Source organism: Tamandua tetradactyla, chromosome 4 (genome assembly GCF_023851605.1).
Source record: "Tamandua tetradactyla isolate mTamTet1 chromosome 4, mTamTet1.pri, whole genome shotgun sequence".
Classification (NCBI taxonomy): domain Eukaryota; kingdom Metazoa; phylum Chordata; class Mammalia; order Pilosa; family Myrmecophagidae; genus Tamandua; species Tamandua tetradactyla.
Genome location: NC_135330.1, coordinates 78,799,886 through 78,818,100, shown reverse-complemented (window position 1 = coordinate 78,818,100; position 18,215 = coordinate 78,799,886). Strand labels below are relative to the sequence as shown.

General features: G+C 41.2%; 1 pseudogene; it reads right to left on the bottom strand.

The window, feature by feature from the left end:
- Nucleotides 1-11,431: 11,431 nt before the first annotated feature.
- LOC143679081 (glyceraldehyde-3-phosphate dehydrogenase-like) lies at nt 11,432-17,423 on the bottom strand (annotated as a pseudogene).
- Nucleotides 17,424-18,215: the final 792 nt, after the last annotated feature.

Here is an 18,215-nt window from a genome sequence, read left to right as displayed (position 1 = left end):
CAAGACTGCAATGAGATACCACCTCACATCTATAAGGAGAGTTGCTATCAAACAAAAAGAAACTACAAGTGTTGGAGAGGATGTGGAGAAATTGGGATACTCATGCGCTGCTGGTGGGAATGTATGATGGTGCAGACACTATGGAAGACAGTTTGGAGGTTCCTTAGGAAACTAAATATCAGGTTGCCCTATAACCCGGCAATACCACTATGCAATATATACCCGGAAGAGCTGAAAGCAGTGACACAAGCAGACAGTTGCACAACAGTGTACATAGCAGCATTATTCACAGTCGCCAAAAGATGGAAACAATCGATGTGCCCATCAAGTATTGAGTGGATTAACAAAAAGTATATACAAAAAAGAATGAAGTTGTAAAGCATGCAGCATTGTGATTAAAACTGTGGAACATTTGTGAAGCAAAATAAGCCAGAAACCAAAGAGTGAATATTGTATGGTCTCATATATAAAACACTTAAGAAAACAGGGACCTAGATTATAAATTCACTCAAATTTAGCCTGGAGAGGTCACTGTGATTTCCGAATCTTGACAGGTTGTTTTATCTATGTATCAACTGGTATTTAGAGGTAAGAATAAAACCAATCAGGTCAGGATTAAGGTATATCAGAATACAGGGATAAGGAAGCTATTGTCTTTATTTTAGAACCTCACCTACTCTTTGAGACCAAAAGAAGAAAGGTTGGTTTTGTCCAGAACCTAAATTTTGGTAGCACATAATCTAACTCAACCTGTTTGGATAGATCATTTAAACAATCCAAACACAGGGAGCCCAGAATAAAAATGTGGGCCTTGCGGTGACTTGGCTCCCATTCTCCATGCTCCAGGCACCCCCACTCCAGCAGTCCCCAGTGCACATACCTGCCCCCGACCCCCGCGTCAAGTGTAGCCCAACCCACCTCTCCTGCACCCCTCCTGAGCACTACCTCCCCCTCCCTGTTCCCTGCAGGCTGTTACCAGTGCATAAAGGCTGCAGGCATTAGCCTCCATACCTAGACTACCCCTACCACCCCTGCCCCCCACCAACCCCTGCCCATAGAGTTGCACAGCCTCACTCCACAATGTCTGAAATCTGCACATCCATTTATGGTACTCCCAGGCCCACACATGTGCATGGGCTCCCAATCATGTCATTCAGCTCTGGGAACTGCAATTTAGAGCAGTCCTAGAATCACACATCGGCATGGCCCTCAGCTTCACTCCCCAGTTCTGAGAAAGTGCTGACCTATGCAGCCAGGCCATATCTGCCACCAATCCATGAATGCATAATGCCGACCTACTGCCACAGCTCTAAGCATGTGCACAAAGGGCCCCATGACTTAGACCAGTGCACACCAGGGTTACCCCCTCCACACTGGTACACCTGCACAGCTGCATCCTCCCTGGCTGCTGGGAGCCCATGTTCACGAGCATCAGTGTAACATCCCCACCTGTGCCCATACCTGCCCTTAAACAAATCACCAGACTGAGTGCCCCACCCCATACCCTGTTCCCTGCTGTACATCCATCCTACAAACACAAGGCCTGAGACTACTGAGAGAAATCAACTCCCAAAGTAAGTCAATCAAGATATTTACATGCCACGAAGACAGCAGAAGATCACTAAGCATATTGCAATGCAGACAGATATAGCCTTGCCTAATGAGCAAATTAAAGCATCAGAGGAGACACAGACACTGGGACAACTAATCAAAGATGCTCATACAAGTCTACTTAATAAAATAAGTGGGATAGCAAATGACATAAAGAGTTTGAGTAGACAGTAGAAGAGCATAAAGAGGAATTTGAAAGAATAAATAGAAAAATAATGGATATCAGAGAGATTAAAGACTCTGTTGACCAAATAAAAACATACTAGAGGCACAAAATACCAGATATTAAGAGACAGAAGAAAGAATAAGTGATATAGAGTACAGATAACTGACTTCAAAGACTCAAAACAGCAAATGGCAAGAAAGATGGAAAAATTGAATGGGAACTCAGGGAAATGATAGACAAAACAAAGTGCACAAATATAAGAATCATTGGTGTCCCAGATGGAGAAGAGAGGAGTAAAGGGCTAGGAAGAGTAGTTGAGGATATAATGGGGGAAAACTTCCCAACCCTCATAAAGGACATAAATATACAAATCAAAGAAGCCCAAAGAGTTCCAAACAGAAGAAATCCAAATAGGCCTTCCCCAAGGCACATACTAATCAGTCTGCAAATGTTGAAGAGAAGCAGAAAATCCTGAAAGAGGCAAGAGAAAAACAGTCTACTACATACAAGGAAAATCAAATAAGACTGAGTTCAGACTACTCAATTAGCACCCTGAAGGTGAGAAGGCAGTGGTATGATATATTCAAGATCCTGAAACGGAAAGACTTCCATCCAAGAATTCTGTACCCAGCCAAATTGTCCTTCAAAATTGAGGGAGGGATTAAAGTTTTCACAGACAAAGAAGTCCTGAAAGAGTCTGTCAACAAGAGACCAGTCCTATGAGAAATACTAAAAGGAGTTCTGCCAGCTGAAAAAAAAAAAGACAGGAGAGGGAGGTCTGGAGGAGGGCACAGAATTGAAGAGTACCACTAAGGGTAACTTAAAGAATACAAAAAGAAAGAGGGAAAAGAATATATAGATCTGACAAATAAAATTAAAAAGATAAGAAGGTGGAATCAAGAAATGCATTTTCAATGATAACTTTGAATGTTAATGGACTATACTTACCAATTAAAGATAGAGATTGGCAGAATGGATTAAGAAACATAATCTAGCTATATGTTGCTTACAAGAGGCTCGTCTTAGAACATTACTGGCTTATTTGAGAAGATGATATATTTAAGAGAATGGATAAAGTGTATAAACCTAAGAAAAGCTGACATAATACTGTCATTTTTATACATGTTTTGTCCTACATGTATTGCAGTAAGATTAATGTTTCAACAAGCTAGATGTATTACCATTTCTGGAGTCTCACGGTTAGCATAATGTTGGGGGAAATTGCTTTCTCTGATAATAACTCAATAAAAATAAGAAATCAGAAAAAAAGTGGGCCTTAAATTCTGTATACCTTAATGTAATGCCTGGGCATATCCTAGAGTATATTAAGCAGAAGATCAAAAAATATTGACAAAGTTCTTTGAGGAAGAGGAGGAAAAATATGGAACTACTAAATTTTACCATCAGGGAATCCCCTGATACTGTGTCAAATGAATAGGCTAAGCCCTTGATCATGAGGCTTGCTCTTGTGAAACTTATGTGTGTAATGGAGAAACTTAGCCTACCTATAGTTATGCCTAAGAGTTACTTCTAGAGGACCTCTTTTGTTGCTCAGATGTGGCCTCAGTCTCTCTAAGTCAAATGCTTCAGTGAAATCATTGCCCTACCCCTTACATAGAACATGATATCCAGGGGTGAAAGTCTCCCTGGCAGCATGGGAGATGACTCCCAGGGATGAGTCTGGCCCTGGTGGCATGGGATCAACAATGATATCCTGATCAAAGGGGAGAAAAAAAGTGCAACTAATAAGGATCAGTGGCTGACAGAGTTCAAATAGAGTTGGAGGTCACTTTTATGCAAGCTTCAATTAGACATTGCTACCTCCATAACTCTCCAACCCCCAACCAAAACCATTCCAGCCAATCCTAAAGAACACCTAGGGCAATATATAAGATTCTATGACATTTCCATGCACTAGGGTAACTTTCCAGAAACCTACAATTTCCAGATGTATCTCTGGACCAGATAAGTCCTTAAATATAGAGGGGCCAGCCCTTCCTAGAACAACTAGTTCCATCCCCTTATCCCATATTATTGACAGCCCCTTCGAACACGAAATAATTAGCATGGGCATAATCAAACGTCCCTAAAGAGTGGAAGAAAGATCAAAGGTGATGGTGTAGTTATACAGAGAAGGTAGGGCTTAATAAACAAGTAGGATTGCTGAATCATTATATGGTTATTTCTTTTAGTCTCCAGTATCTTAGGGTAGCTAGAAGTAAAAACGTAAAGTTATGGAATTGTAAACCATACCAAACTCTAAAATCTGTTCTATAACTAATTGTTGCCATGTGCTTTGAAATTTATTGCTTTTTTGTATATATGTTATTTTTCACAAATATATTTATATATATATATTTTTCTTCTAGCTTTCAGTATTTTGAAGCAACTAGAAGGAAAAATCTGAAATAGTGGAATGGTAACCCATAATAAACTCTGAAATCTCTTCTGTAAGTACTTGTTGAAGTGCACTTTGTAAATCATTGCTTTTTTCCCCTTTCTTTGTATATATGCTATATTTGACAATGAAAAATGTTTAACAAAAAGATGTTAGGAAGGTGATCAAAGTTCAAATATTCTTAATTTTTTATATTCTCCCAGGGGAGAGCTGTGATACTGATCAATTTTATACTTTATTAGATAAAATATGCATTTTCAATTTAAGAGTAACTAGTAAAATAACAGAAAAACAGTGTGTAGCATTCAAATCAGAAAAGAAACTGAATTAAAAATCCAATCAATGTTAAAGGAAGCACAGATAAGGGAAAAAATGCATAGAAACAAAATAGGATTATATAAATAAATCCAAGATAAATGTAAGTGAACAAAATTCAAAGTTTGGGAGCAGGTGGGAAGAGAGAGAATCTTCAGATTGGTTCTAGTTCTGATAATAATTCAGCTTAATTTTTTAAATGGGAGAAATACTTAAAACAAATATGTATATAGAGAAAGCTTTAAAGTAGAAAGATGAATAAATCCTGTAGCAATGATGAGCAGAGATTTGGGAATTCTGAGCCAAATATTTTCTCTACTTTTGATTCTGAATGTACTATAATTTCTTTGTGCCTCAGTTTCTCACTCAGAAAATATCATGAAAAAAGAGAGATGAAAATATTACTATAATTTTTTAATCTACTGAAAGTGAATATTGTTGCTGGTTTGAAGTTGTCACATACCCCAGAAAAACCATGTCCCTTAATCTTCACTCAATATTGCTGGGTGGAATCTTTTTCATTGTTTCCATGGAGTTGTGACTCACCAATTGTGGTTGGTAACTGTCATGGTTAGGGACAGGTGTCAACTTGGCCAAGTTGTGGTACCTGTTCATCTGATTGGGCAAGCTCTGGCCTGTCTGTTGCAATGAGGACATTTCATAGGATTAGGTCATGATCATGTCAGCTACATCCACAGCTGATTCCATTTGTAATCAGCCAAAGGGGAGTGTCTTCTGCAATTAGTGATGCTAAATGCAATCATGGGAAGCCTTTTAAGGAGGACTCAGAGGAAACAGGTTCCGTTCCTGCTTTGGCTGGTGAGCCTCTCCTGTGGAGTTCATCCAGGCCATCCATCGGAGTCATCGGCTTTGCAGCCTGCCCTGTGGATTTTGGACTCTGTGTTCCTACGGTCACGTGAGACACTTTCATAAATTTTATATTTGCAAGTGTTCCCTGTTGATTCTGTTTCTCTAGAGAACCTAACTAATACAGTAACTTTTGATTAGATGGTTTCCAAAGAGATGTGTCCCCATCCATTCAAGATGGGTTACTTACTGAAGCCCTTTAAGAAGTAACCATTTTGGAAAGAGATGAGGGGGTCCACATAGCTAGAGATATTTGGAGACTGGAGCTCCAGAAGAAGAACACCCCGGTGAATCCTTATGAAACAAGAAGCCAGGAGAGAAAGCTAGCAGATGTCACCATGTGCCTTTCCAGCTGACAGAGGAGTTCTGGACCCATTGGACTTTTTTGAATCAAGGTATTTTCCCTGGATACCTTAGTTTGTACATTTTCATGGCCTTAGAACTGCAAACTTGCAACTTAATAAAGTCCCCTTTTTACAAACTGTGCTGGTTTGAAAGGAAGTATGCCCCCTAAGAAAAGCCATGTTTTAATATAAATCCCATTTCATAAAGGTAGAATAATCTCTATTCAATACTGTATGTTTGAAACTGTAATGAGATTATCTCCCTGGATGATGTGATTTAGTCAAGAGTGGTTGTTAAACTGGATTAGGGGATGACATGTCTCCACCCATCTGAGTGGGTCTTGATTAGTTTCTGAAGTCCTATAAAAGAGGAAACATTTTAGAGAGAGAGACTCGGAGAGAGCAGAGAATGCTGCAGCACCATGAAGCAGAGAGTCCACCAGCCTGCGACCTTTGGAGATGAAGAAGGAAAACGCCTCCCGGGGAGCTTCATGAAACAGGAAGCCAGGAGACCAAGCCAGCAGATGACACCGTATTCGCCATGTGCCTGTCCAGCTGAGAGAGAAGCCCTGACTGTGTTTGCCATGTGCCTTCTCACTTGAGAGAGAAACCCTGAACTTCATCGGCCTTCTTGAACCAAGGTATCTTTCCCTGGATGCCTTTGATTAGACATTTCTATAGACTTGTTTTAATTGGGATATTTTCTCAGCCTTGGAACTGTAAATGAGCAACTTATTAAATTCCCCTTTTGAAAAGCCATTCCATTTATGATATATTGCATTCTGGCAGCTAGCAAACTAGAACACAAACCATTCTGTTTGTAATATATTGCATTCCACCAGCTTTTACAAACTGAAACACTCATCATGTGGCCATGGACAAGTTACCATAACCAATCTAACCCTCAGTTTCTCCATCTATAAAAAGAACTTAGTAATGACATCTACATCATTTCATAGACTCATTGTGAGGATTAAAGAGAATAATGAACAGAGATCACAATGTTTTATAGCACATGAGACAGTGTAAGGCACAGAATAAATTATTATTATTATTATTAAACAACCCTAAATGAAGGTAAAGAATAATGTGACCATGAATTAAATAGCTTTTATTTAAAAATTGAAAAAAAAGAAGTGATGCTTTAACTAAGGTGGCTAGTACAGAACTAGAGCTGTTTGCTTAATTAATGCAACATGCTACATGCCAGACACTGGCAAGAGAGAATACATAAGTTCAGACCTATCATTACAACATCACCATTTTCTTTTGCTTCTTGGAGTTTCTAAATTAGTGGCAGGATTCTTGACTGTGACACTGCCCACAAATTTCTGATGGGATTGGAAGGGTGTTTCAGATCCTAGGGCTATGTCTCTGAGCTCTCCTCCCATCTTAACAGTCCAAGCAGACCTCACTTGTCACCATGGCTCTCCATCCAGATGATGTGATGGCAGAGCAAGCTGGCCAGGTATACTTTCATATGAAGGGACATAGGTGCAAATGTTGGTGAAAGAAATCATTCAATATTTTCTGTTGTAAAGGGAAAAACCTCCTTTATATTTGAAGTCATTCCTCTCTTTCTCACTGTACCCAACCCCACCAAATGTATGTGAATATCGAGTCTTCATAAATACGCTCAGCTTTGTCCAGAATCATCCGATAGCCATAATGGCAACATCACTAGCAACTGTAAAGGAAGCTTCTGAATTAAAGTTGTAACGTGGGGGAGCAAGTACTGAGGACATGCATCCACCTTTATAACCTGCCTTGATCACAGTGTTCACTGAGCCATGGAAATATATTAGCCTGGGAAGGGTGAGAATCTGCAGTATCCTTCCCCACACCTTAACCTTGGGGTCACCGAATGTTTCTGTTATAGGAGACCCTGTAGAAGTATTTCCAAAACCCTTTCCTTTAGCACCTATAGCAAGGCCAATGGTACAAAATCAAAATAGCCTTCAACTGGTTATGTTGCTGCTTTTAGGACATTTGAGCAGTAATATTAATGACCAAATCCCTCCTTTGAACAACAACTCCTCTTTTCTCCCAACAGAATGTCACTGTGTGGATAGGAAGCATGTGTTAACTGACCTGAAAACTTTTTTCAGCTTTGTTTATTTTGGACATTAAAAACAGTTATATTTGAAAAGCAAATTGATTAATGTCTAACATGTTCCATTAACAATCAAGGGAAAAAATGTTAACTGCTTAATTTCCAGGATGTTGTGTTGACCAAGAGTTTGCTAGTATTTTTTTTTCAAAACATTTCCTAATTACAAGACAGCAATAGTCAATAGCCCGTTCTCTCTTTTAATGCTGAAAAGTAAATTTCAAACCCCACTGTTCTGGTACTAAATCTCAGGTAATTGCCCAAGAACAAAGGTGTTGAAAAGTTTAAAAGGAAATCTTCATTTTGGAGTCTGGATTATTTATTTGAAACCTGGGTATTTTGAAGCCATATAAATAGGAGGACTGGAGTGGAATGACAACTGTTCTCATGTATTTGCCACTTAGAGCAACCTACTGTCTGTCTGTAAGCCTCACAACGGTGAAAACCTCATTTTTATTGTCCATTACCTAATCCTCAGTACTTAGCTCAGTGCCTAGCATAATAATATATGCTAAACAAAGATCTAGTGAATGAACCAATGAACAATGAATCAATAAACAATGGCTAGGTCCAAGCTGATGGGTTATAGCAGTGGTCAAAACATGTTCTATAAAGGGCCAGATAGTAAATATCTGGGGCTTTGAAGACCATATGGTCTCTGTTGCAACTACTCAATTCTGCAACTGTAGCAATAACAGCTGTAGACAATAGATAAATGAATGAACATGGCTGTGTTCCAATAAAACTTTATTTACAAAACAGGCATTGAGCTGGACTTGGCCCATGGACCATAGTTAACTAACCCTTCATTTACAGGATACAATGTCCTGAGGTTTTGGGGTCAACCAGCATCATTCTTGACTTAGTTTTCTTTCCCTTGGTCTTCACAGATGATAATACATTTCTCAGCATTTACTGAATAAAGCAGAGTCTTAAGGCTGTAGAAATACTTACATGTATAAAACATGCATTCAAGCCACAAAATCTTTCATTAAAACAGCCTCTCTTCCAAACTCATCCTCCCTAGGATCAGGGTAAAAATAAGATAGAGAAGCCATGAATGTTACATCAAGAGGCAAATTTCCATAGATGAGAAACTATCATATGTGAGGAAGAAGCATATGTCTCTTAAAATATTTAACATGTTTTCCTTATTTAAAAATTACAGGTGAGTTTGTTTCCCAGATCATGCACCCCCCAAAAAGAAAAAAATATATAGGTGAAATTTTTAGTGATGTATAAATGCATATGGAAGTGGGTCTAAATCATAAGTATGCTTTGGAAGAATTTTCACCCTTGTAATGAGCACCTAAGTCAAGAAATAGAATGTTACAATTCTATCTCAGAAGCCTCCCCATACTTTTCCCAGTCAATACATACCCACCCACCAAATCGATCATTATCATGACCTCATGACCTTAACTACATAGTCTAGTTATAACATGCTAGAAGGGAAGCCAGGCATGATGTCAGGTTTCAGGTTAAACCCTGCCCTAATCTCATCCCATATATCTCAGCTGAGAATGACTCCACATAGAGGGGTCTTGGGTAAAGTCTGCAACCTGCACCTGAGTAATCAGTGAATGCTCATTCCTGTTTGCTGTATGTGTTAGAACAATCAGGGGAGCAGATCATCTCTTCCTGGATTGAGAATGATGAAGATGCCACTCTGAGACTTCCAGGAGCCACCACACAAGCTCAGGGTGCAGGTCTAATGCCACAGATCCCTGAATCCGGCTGTGCTTGAAATTGCCATTTTTTTTCTTTGCTTTGTGTATAGCTTATGCTATACAATTCAAAAAAAAATTTTTAAAGAAGCTAATGCTACTTTTGTAGTTTTCCATTTAATAATTCAATAAATATTCTTCTTCTTTTTTGTTGCTTAAATTAGTTTAGATTGAGAACAAAGGCCCTAACTGAAACAATGGACCAGCCTGAGATTTGTTATTTTGGTATTATTTGAAAATAAGACATAATTGTTAAGATAACTACTTGAGGTGGTCAATAAGTGAATGACTTTGATCTCAGGAAAGGAACAGGGAAGCAATATGTGTTCAAGGAGCATGATGCATATACAACCTATTTTTTTAATAAAAAAATAGATAGCTGATAAATGGTTAAATTAATAGATAGATATGGCAAATGTGGCAAAATGTTAACCTCGGCGGTTTGGGTGCATGTGTTGATGGGAATAGAAAGTATTTTGGAGTTTTCTGTATGGATTTTGTATTATTTTTACAACTCTCTTGTAAGTTAGAAATTATTTCAAAATAAAAAATTTCAGAAAAAAGAGCAAAAATAAGTAGAAGAGGGAGACAGGAGGGAGAGATCTGGGAGACGGAAACAAAACAAACACTTGTAGTTAGAGAAGTAGGAACAGAACTAGGAAAAGGGCAGTGACACGGATGGTGTTTCAGTTTGCTAAAGCTTACAGAATGCAATATACCAGAAATGGGTTGGCTTTTACAATGAGAATTTAATAGTGTACAAATTACAGTTCTAAGGCCATGAAAGTGTCAAAATGAAGGCATCAACAAGAAAATTCCTTCTCTAAAGAAAGGTGCTGGGATCTGGGAATTCTCCACCACTGGGAAAGCACAGGGCCAGCATCTGTTGGGCCGTCACTCTCAGGTTTTGTTGCTGTCAGCTTCTGGCTTCAGTGGCTTCCTCTCTCATCTCCTCCAGGAGCTTTTCCTTTGAGCTTCTCTTAATTTTTTTCTGTCTGTCCTTTAGTCTCTCATAAAGGGCTCTCATAAAAGGATTAAGACCCACCTTGAATGGGATGGTCACATCTCAAATGAAATAACCTAACCAAAAGGTCCCACCTACAACAGGCTTGCACCCACAAGAATAGATTAAAAGAACATGGCCTTTTCTGGGATACATAACAGCTTCAAACCACCACAGATGATGAGGGAGGAAAGTCAAGTCTTCTCCAAACGTGTTAACTGATGTAAATAGGTGAAATACATGGCAGAGTTCACTCACTCATGATAAATACCTACTAAGTACAGCTTTGTGCCAGGTACTCTAATAAATGTTGGATTTAAATCAATTAATAAAACAAAAATCCTGCCCATGTGGAGCCAATATTAGTCATTTCAGAGAAACCCTTAGATCTCACAATATGGCAGTCATCTGTGACCGTTGAGAGCTATTTTACTAAACATTGAGGGATGAGACACACTCCTGAGAACATCAGGAAAGAATGAGGACAAGGAAGTGGATACAGTGCCTGACTTGATGCTAAGGGTTACTGCATAGCTCACAGATTACCCCACCACCATTCTTTAAATTAGTTATTTTTGTTAATATTATTTTCTTTTTAAGTAACACCATAAAGTGCAAATGTTTGCTGATATGTCAGTTTCTATTTAAAAGTGCTCATTTCTAGATGATACCAAGTGCATCTTTTTTTTGGGGGGGCGGGGTGTATTCTATTGGTGGTACATAGTAAGGTAGGGCTCTCAGACCCTCTCCTTCTTCAAGGAGTCTAGGACGGAAACTGTGGAGGATGGGTGAGTCTCAGTACTGCGAGATCGAGTGGGGCCAGGACTCCTCCGCAGCTGATAGCCTTTCTTCCTGTCATGCTGTCACTGGGGTGGGTTGTCCAGGGGCTCTTATTCCTTGGATGCCATGTAGACCATAAAGTCCACCACCCTGTTGTTATAGCCAAATTCATTGTCATGCCAGGAAATGAGCTTAACGAAGTGGTCGTTGAGGGCAATGCCAGCCCCAGCATCAAAAGTGGAAGAGTGGGTGTGTGCCAGTTTGAAAGGAAGTCTGTTCCCTAGAAAACCATGTTTTAATCCTAATCTCATTTTGTAAAGCCAGCCATTTCTTCCAATCCCGATTCAGTACTGTATGCTTGAGACGGTAATTAGATCTTCTCCCTGGAGATGTGACTCAATCAAGAGTGATTGTTAAACTGGATTGGGGGAAATGTGTCTCCACCCCTTCGGGTGGGTCTTGATTGGTTTACTGGAGTCCTATAAAAGTGGAAACATTTTGGAGAATGAGAACGATTTGGAGAGAGCAGAATGTTCTCCAAGCAGAGAGTTCACCAGCCAGTGACCTTTGGAAGCGAAGAAGAAAAATGCCTCCTGGGGAGCTTCATGAAGGGAAGCCAGGAGAGAAAGCTAGCAGATGATGCCATGTTCACCACATGCCTTTCCAGATGAGAGAGAAACCCTGACCCTGTTCGCCATGTGCCTTCTCACATGAGAGAGAAACCCTGAATTTCATCGGGCTTCTTGAACCAAGGTATCTTTCCTCGGATGCCTTAGATTGGACATTTCTATAGACTTGTTTTAATTGGGACATTTTCTCAGCCTTAGAACTGTAAACTTGCAACTTATTAAACTCCCCTTTTTAAAAGCCATTTTGTTTCTGGTATACTGCATTCTGGCAGCTAGCAAACTAGAACAGGGTGTCACTGTTGAAGTTGCAGGAGAGAACCTGGTCCTCAGTATAGCCCAGGATGCCCTTTAGGGGGCCCTCTCACACTGCTTCACTACCTTCTTGATGTCATTACACTTGTCTGCTTTCTCCATCTGACAGGTCACGATGGACCTATTGGAGGTGGGTACACAGAAGATCATGCCAGTGAACTTCCCATTCAGCCCCAGGATGACCTTGCCCACCATCTTGGCAGCACTGGTAGATGCAGGAATGATATTCTGGGAATCCCCATGGCCAACACATCACATTTTCCCAGAGGGGCCATCACAGTCTTCTGGGTGGCAGTGATTGCATGGACAGTGGTCATGAGTCTCTCTACAATGACAATGTTGTCATGGATGACTTTGGCCAGGGGGACTGTATTAGTTAGGGTTCTCTAGAGAAACAGAATCAACAGGGAACACTTGCAAATAAAAACTTATAAAGTGTCTCACATGACCTCAGGAATGCAGAGTCCAAAATCCACAGGGCAGGCTGTGAAGCCGACCACTCTGATGGATGGTCTGGATGAACTCCACAGGAGAGGCTCACCAGCCAAAGCAGGAATGGAACCTGTCTCCTTTGAGTCCTCCTTAAAAGGCTTCCTGTGATTAGATTAAGCATCACTGATTGTAGAAGACACTCCCCTTTGGCTGATTACAAATGGAATCAGCTGTGGATGCAGCTGATATGATCATGATCTAATCCTATGAAATGTCCTCATTGCAACAGACAGGCCAGCGCTTGCCCAATTGGATAAACAGGTACCACAACTTGGCCAAGCTGACACATGTCCCCAATCATGACAGTCCACCCCTTGTCAACTTGGCAGCCATATATATATCACCTTAAACCATACTCAATTTCCAAATGAAAACAATAAAGCACACATTTTTTTCTTTTACCTGACAATACTCAAATATCCTGCATGTACTGGAAATACATTAAATCTCTCCAGAATAGACTGCATATCCTTAGGCAACATTCATTCTTAAATTGATATCTTACAATTTAAATAGTATAACATAAATAAAACAGAATTACAGTCCTCATTTCTGTAACTGATCACATGGTCGAAGTTCATATTTATCACTACCTTCTTCCACTACCCATTCCATGTTCCCTTCTCCTCAGCAAGCACTTCAGCTGGACATGGTTCTTTGCCTGGTGGGGTGACCCAAACCTTCATTCCTGAAGTTTCAGAGCCATTAGTAGTCCTGCCTGGATTGCGTTGTTGCAGTTTTCCATTGATTTTAATCACAGGCCATGGTAGTACTAAACGACTCCTTAGGGGATCTCCTATATTCCAAGAAAACTCTTCTTTACCTCCATTATGTAGTTGCAGTCCTACTTCCTACTGATAGTCAGGGTCAATTACCCCAGACAATAATGTAATCCCTTCTTGGCTTGTTGATCCAGGGGCATAAGTAGCCCAAAGTGACCAGGTGGCAATCTTAACTTTCAGCTCACTGGAATCATTGCTGTTTCTCCTGGAGGAAGCACACCCCGTTTTGGAACTAAAACCTGTAGACCAGCAGAACTCAGAGTAGCAGGGACAGGAAGCAAAAATTTTCCTAGTGGATCACTAGGGGTAATAGTGCGTGGTACCATTCCCATTTCCACCCCTTGGATCCTGGCTATGGGAGAACCAGCACCATATAGTGGATGCTGATTCAGAGCATATACAGCTTCCTGGAGAACGTTACCCCGCCTTTCAAGGTATTGCCACCTAGTTGGCACCATAATTGTGTTTTCAAAAGGCCATTCCACCATTCTATCAATCCAGCTGCTTCTGGATGATGGGGAACATGGTAAGACCAGAGAATTCCATGAGCATGTGCCCATTGCTGCACTTCATTTTCTGTGAAGTTTGTTCCTTGATCAGAAGCAATGCTATGTGGAATACCATGACGATGGATAAGGCATTCTGTAAGCCCACGGATGGTAGTTTTGGCAGAAGCATTGCATGCAGAGAAAGCAAACCCATATCCAGAGTATGTGTCTATTCCAGTTAGAACAAATCACTGCCCCTTCCATGAAGGGAGTGGTCCAGTGCAGTCAACCTGCCACCATGTAACTGGCTGGTCATCTCCGGGAATGGTGCCATATCGGTGGCTGAGTGTGGGTCTCTGCTGCTGGCAGATTGGGCACTCAGCAGTGGCTGTAGCCGGGTCAGCCTTGGTGAGTGGAAGTCCATGTTGCTGAGTCCATGCATAACCTCCATCCCTACCACCATGACCACTTTGTTCATGAGCCCATTGGGCAATGACAGGAGTTGCTGGGGAAAGAGGCTGACTGGTATCCACAGAACGGGTCATCTTATCCACTTGATTATTAAAATCTTCCTCTGCCGAAGTCACCCTCTGGTGTGCATTCACATGGGACACAAATATCTTCATGTTTTTAGCCCACTCAGAAAGGACTAGCCACATACTTCTTCCCCAGACCTCTTTGTCACCAATTTTCCAATTATGGTCTTTCCAAGTCCCTGACCATCCAGCCAAACCATTAGCAGCAGCCCATGAGTCAGTATACAATGCACCTCTGGCCAGTTTTCCTTCCAAGCAAAATGAACAACCAAGTGCACTGCTCGAAGTTCTGCCCACTGGGAAGATTTCCCCTCACCACTGTCCTTCAAGGACACCCCAGAAAGGGGTTGTAATGCTACAGCTGTCCATTTCGGGTGGTACCTGCATATCGTGCTGAACCATCTGTAAACCAGGCCCGAGTTTTCTCTTCCTCAGTCAATTCACTATAAGGAACTCCCCAAGAGGCCATAGTTCTGGTCTGGGAAAGAGAAGGTAATGTGGCAGGAGTGGAAATCATGGGCATTTGTGCCACTTCTTCATGTAACTTACTTGTGCCTTCAGGACCTGCTCTGGCTCTATCTCGTATATACCATTTCCATCTTACAATAGAGTGCTGCTGTGCATGCCCAACTTTATGGCTTGGTGGGTCAGACAACACCCAACTCATGATAGGCAACTCAGATCTCATGGTAACTTGGTGACCCATGTTAAGTGTTCAGTCTCTACTAAGGCCCAGTAGCAGGACAAAAGCTGTTTCTCAAAAGGAGAGTAGTTATCTGCAGCAGATGGTAAGGTTTTGCTCCAAAATCTTAAGGGTCTGCATTGTGATTCTCCTATAGTGGCCTGCCAAAGGCCCCAGACAGCATCTCTATTTGCCACTGACACTTCCAGAAACATTGGATCTGCTGGATCATACGGCCCAAGTGGCAGAGCAACTTGTACAACAGCCTGGACCTGTTGCAGAGCCTCCTCTTTTCTAACCACTCCAGCTATAACATTGATTGCAGAATCTCTACTTAGTGGGCCCATATAAATTCAGCCTGATCCAGCCTTATATTCCTCCCACCATTATCCCACACTCTTAAAATCCATTGCCACACATATTCCCCTGATTTCTGTCTATATAAATTGGAAAACTCACACAGTTCTTTTGGAGTATAACGTACCTCCTCATGTGTGATACTTTGTACCTCACATTTAGGGGCCTGTTGGGACTTTAGTCTAGTTATAAGTTTGGAAGAAAGGAGGGGTGGTGGGAGTGGGTCATGAAAAGAATTAGAAATATCTTCTAAGCCATTTGCTTCAGGGCCTTCATTTGCAGTTTCATCTGGTGAAACAGGATTAATCACTCTAGGGCTAATCCCTTCAGGGGAAGGTTGGGTGGCCATTTCCTCAAGGCAGGCTGGAGGTGGGGTGGCTATGTCCTCAGGGCAGACTATTACAGGGTTATCTAGAGAAGACTTAGCCTGGTCCAGGGTTTCAACCTCACCCCCAACATCATTATCAATCCATATGTCACCATCCCATTTTTCAGGGTCCCACTCCTTTCCAATCAATGCCCTTACTTTAACGTCAGACACCATGCAAGACTGAGATTTCAGTTTACGTTGTAAAGTTGCTACTCTAACAATAAGATTCTGAGTCTGATTTTCAGAGATCTCAAGTCTACGGTTACAGGAAATAAGATTTTCCTTCAGAATACTCATAGAAACATCTATGTCTTTCAGATGGCACTTAAGCTTCTCGTTTGAAGCCTTAAGCCCATCCCTTTCACCCCTTAATGTAGCCAGTGTATCTAACAACAACCAACCAACATCTCTATAACTCTTATTTCTACAAAACTCTGTAAAGGTGTCAAAAACACTATCCCCCAGAGTCTGGCTTCGTACAAGCGAAGCATTAGGAGAATCGAATGATGATATTTTGACTATCTCCTTTGCCAACTCAGCCCATGGATTGGGAGTGTCATTCTGATTATGGGAATCAGAGTCCTTAGTGTCTCTGAGCCCAGTCAGAGTAGAAAACCATTCATAAAAACCCATTTCTAAGATTCTGTTTCTTAAGAACCACTCCTGGTACCAAGATGTATTAATTAGTGTTCTCTAGAGAAAAAGAATCAACAGGGAACACTTGCAAATATAAAATTTATAAAGTGTCTTACATGACCACAAGAACGCAGAGTCCAAAATCCACAGGGCAGGCTGTAAGCCGATGACTCCGATGGATGGCCTGGATGAACTCCACAGGACAGGCTCACCAGCCAAAGCAGGAATGGGACCTGTCTCCTCTGAGTCCTCCTTAAAAGGCTTCCTGTGATTAGATTAAGCATCACTTATTGTAGAAGACACTCCCCTTTGGCTGATTACAAATGGAATCAGCTTTGGATGCAGCTGATATGATCATGATCTAATCCTATGAAATGTCCTCATTGCAACAGACAGGCCAGCACTTGCCCAATCAGATAAACAGGTACCACCACTTGGCCAAGTTGACATACGTCCCCAACCATGACAGGGAACAAGCAGTTAGGATGCAGGAAGCATTGCTGACGATGTTGAGGGAGTTGTCATACTTCTCATGGTTCACACCCATCATGAACATGGAGGCATTGACTGAATGGGCAGAGATGATGACTCTTTTTGATACCACCCTTTGAAGAGCGAGCATCAGCCTTCTCCATGGTTGTGAAGACACCAGTGGACTCCACAGAATATCCAGCACCAGCACTACTCCATTCGGCGTTGGTGGGATCTCATTCCTGGAAGATAATGGGATTCCCATTGACGACAAGCTTCCTGTTCTCAAAGTTGACAGTGCCTTTGAACTTGCCATGAGTGGAATCATACTGGAACACATAGACCATGTAGTTGATGTCAATGAAGGGTCATTGATGGCAACAACCTGCACTTTGCCAGAGTTTACAGCAGCCCTGGTGACCTACTAAGACCAAATCCATTGATTCCGACCTTCACCATTGTGCCTCAGAGATGCAGCTGTCACTGCATGAAAAGATGAGGCTGTCTTTTTGACTGGGGAAGAGAAGAGAGCCACCACCTGCATTTTACATTATGTAGTGAAGATGCAGGAGGAAGTTTCATGTCTTTCCCATTCGCCTCTATCCCGGGTCTACACAAATTAGCAAAACGGCTTGGATTTGGTCTACCCAAATCCTGTTTCATGTGGACAGCACTATTAACATAAATAATGCTCTCAGGTTTTGACTCTTAAAATAGGCTCAAATGTGATGAACACGGACAAGAGGACTCTTCTAACTTTAAGTTGCTTCCAAGATTGTCACAAGGCTGAGAAGGTTCCTGATTTTTTTTTGTGTGTGTGTGACGGCTGGAAGTGAGTGGGAGGTAATATTCTACACATGTTCTTTCAAGGAATAAAAATTATCAGGAGAAACGTCAGTGACGAAACGAAACAAAACAATTTTAAATTGCACTGTAACGGTCTTGGCAAGCAAATGCTTTAGTTATTCACTTGTCCAGGGATTTTTAGTTGCTGTCACGACAGCCTAAATTTCATAAAGGGACTGACTCCTGAGAAGGTAGCAGAAGGTCAGGTGAATAGACCCTTCATCTATTCTGCAGCCTAATGACCAAGGAGGGTAAAATATCCATACCTCAGTTCATGAGCACATTTGAGGTAA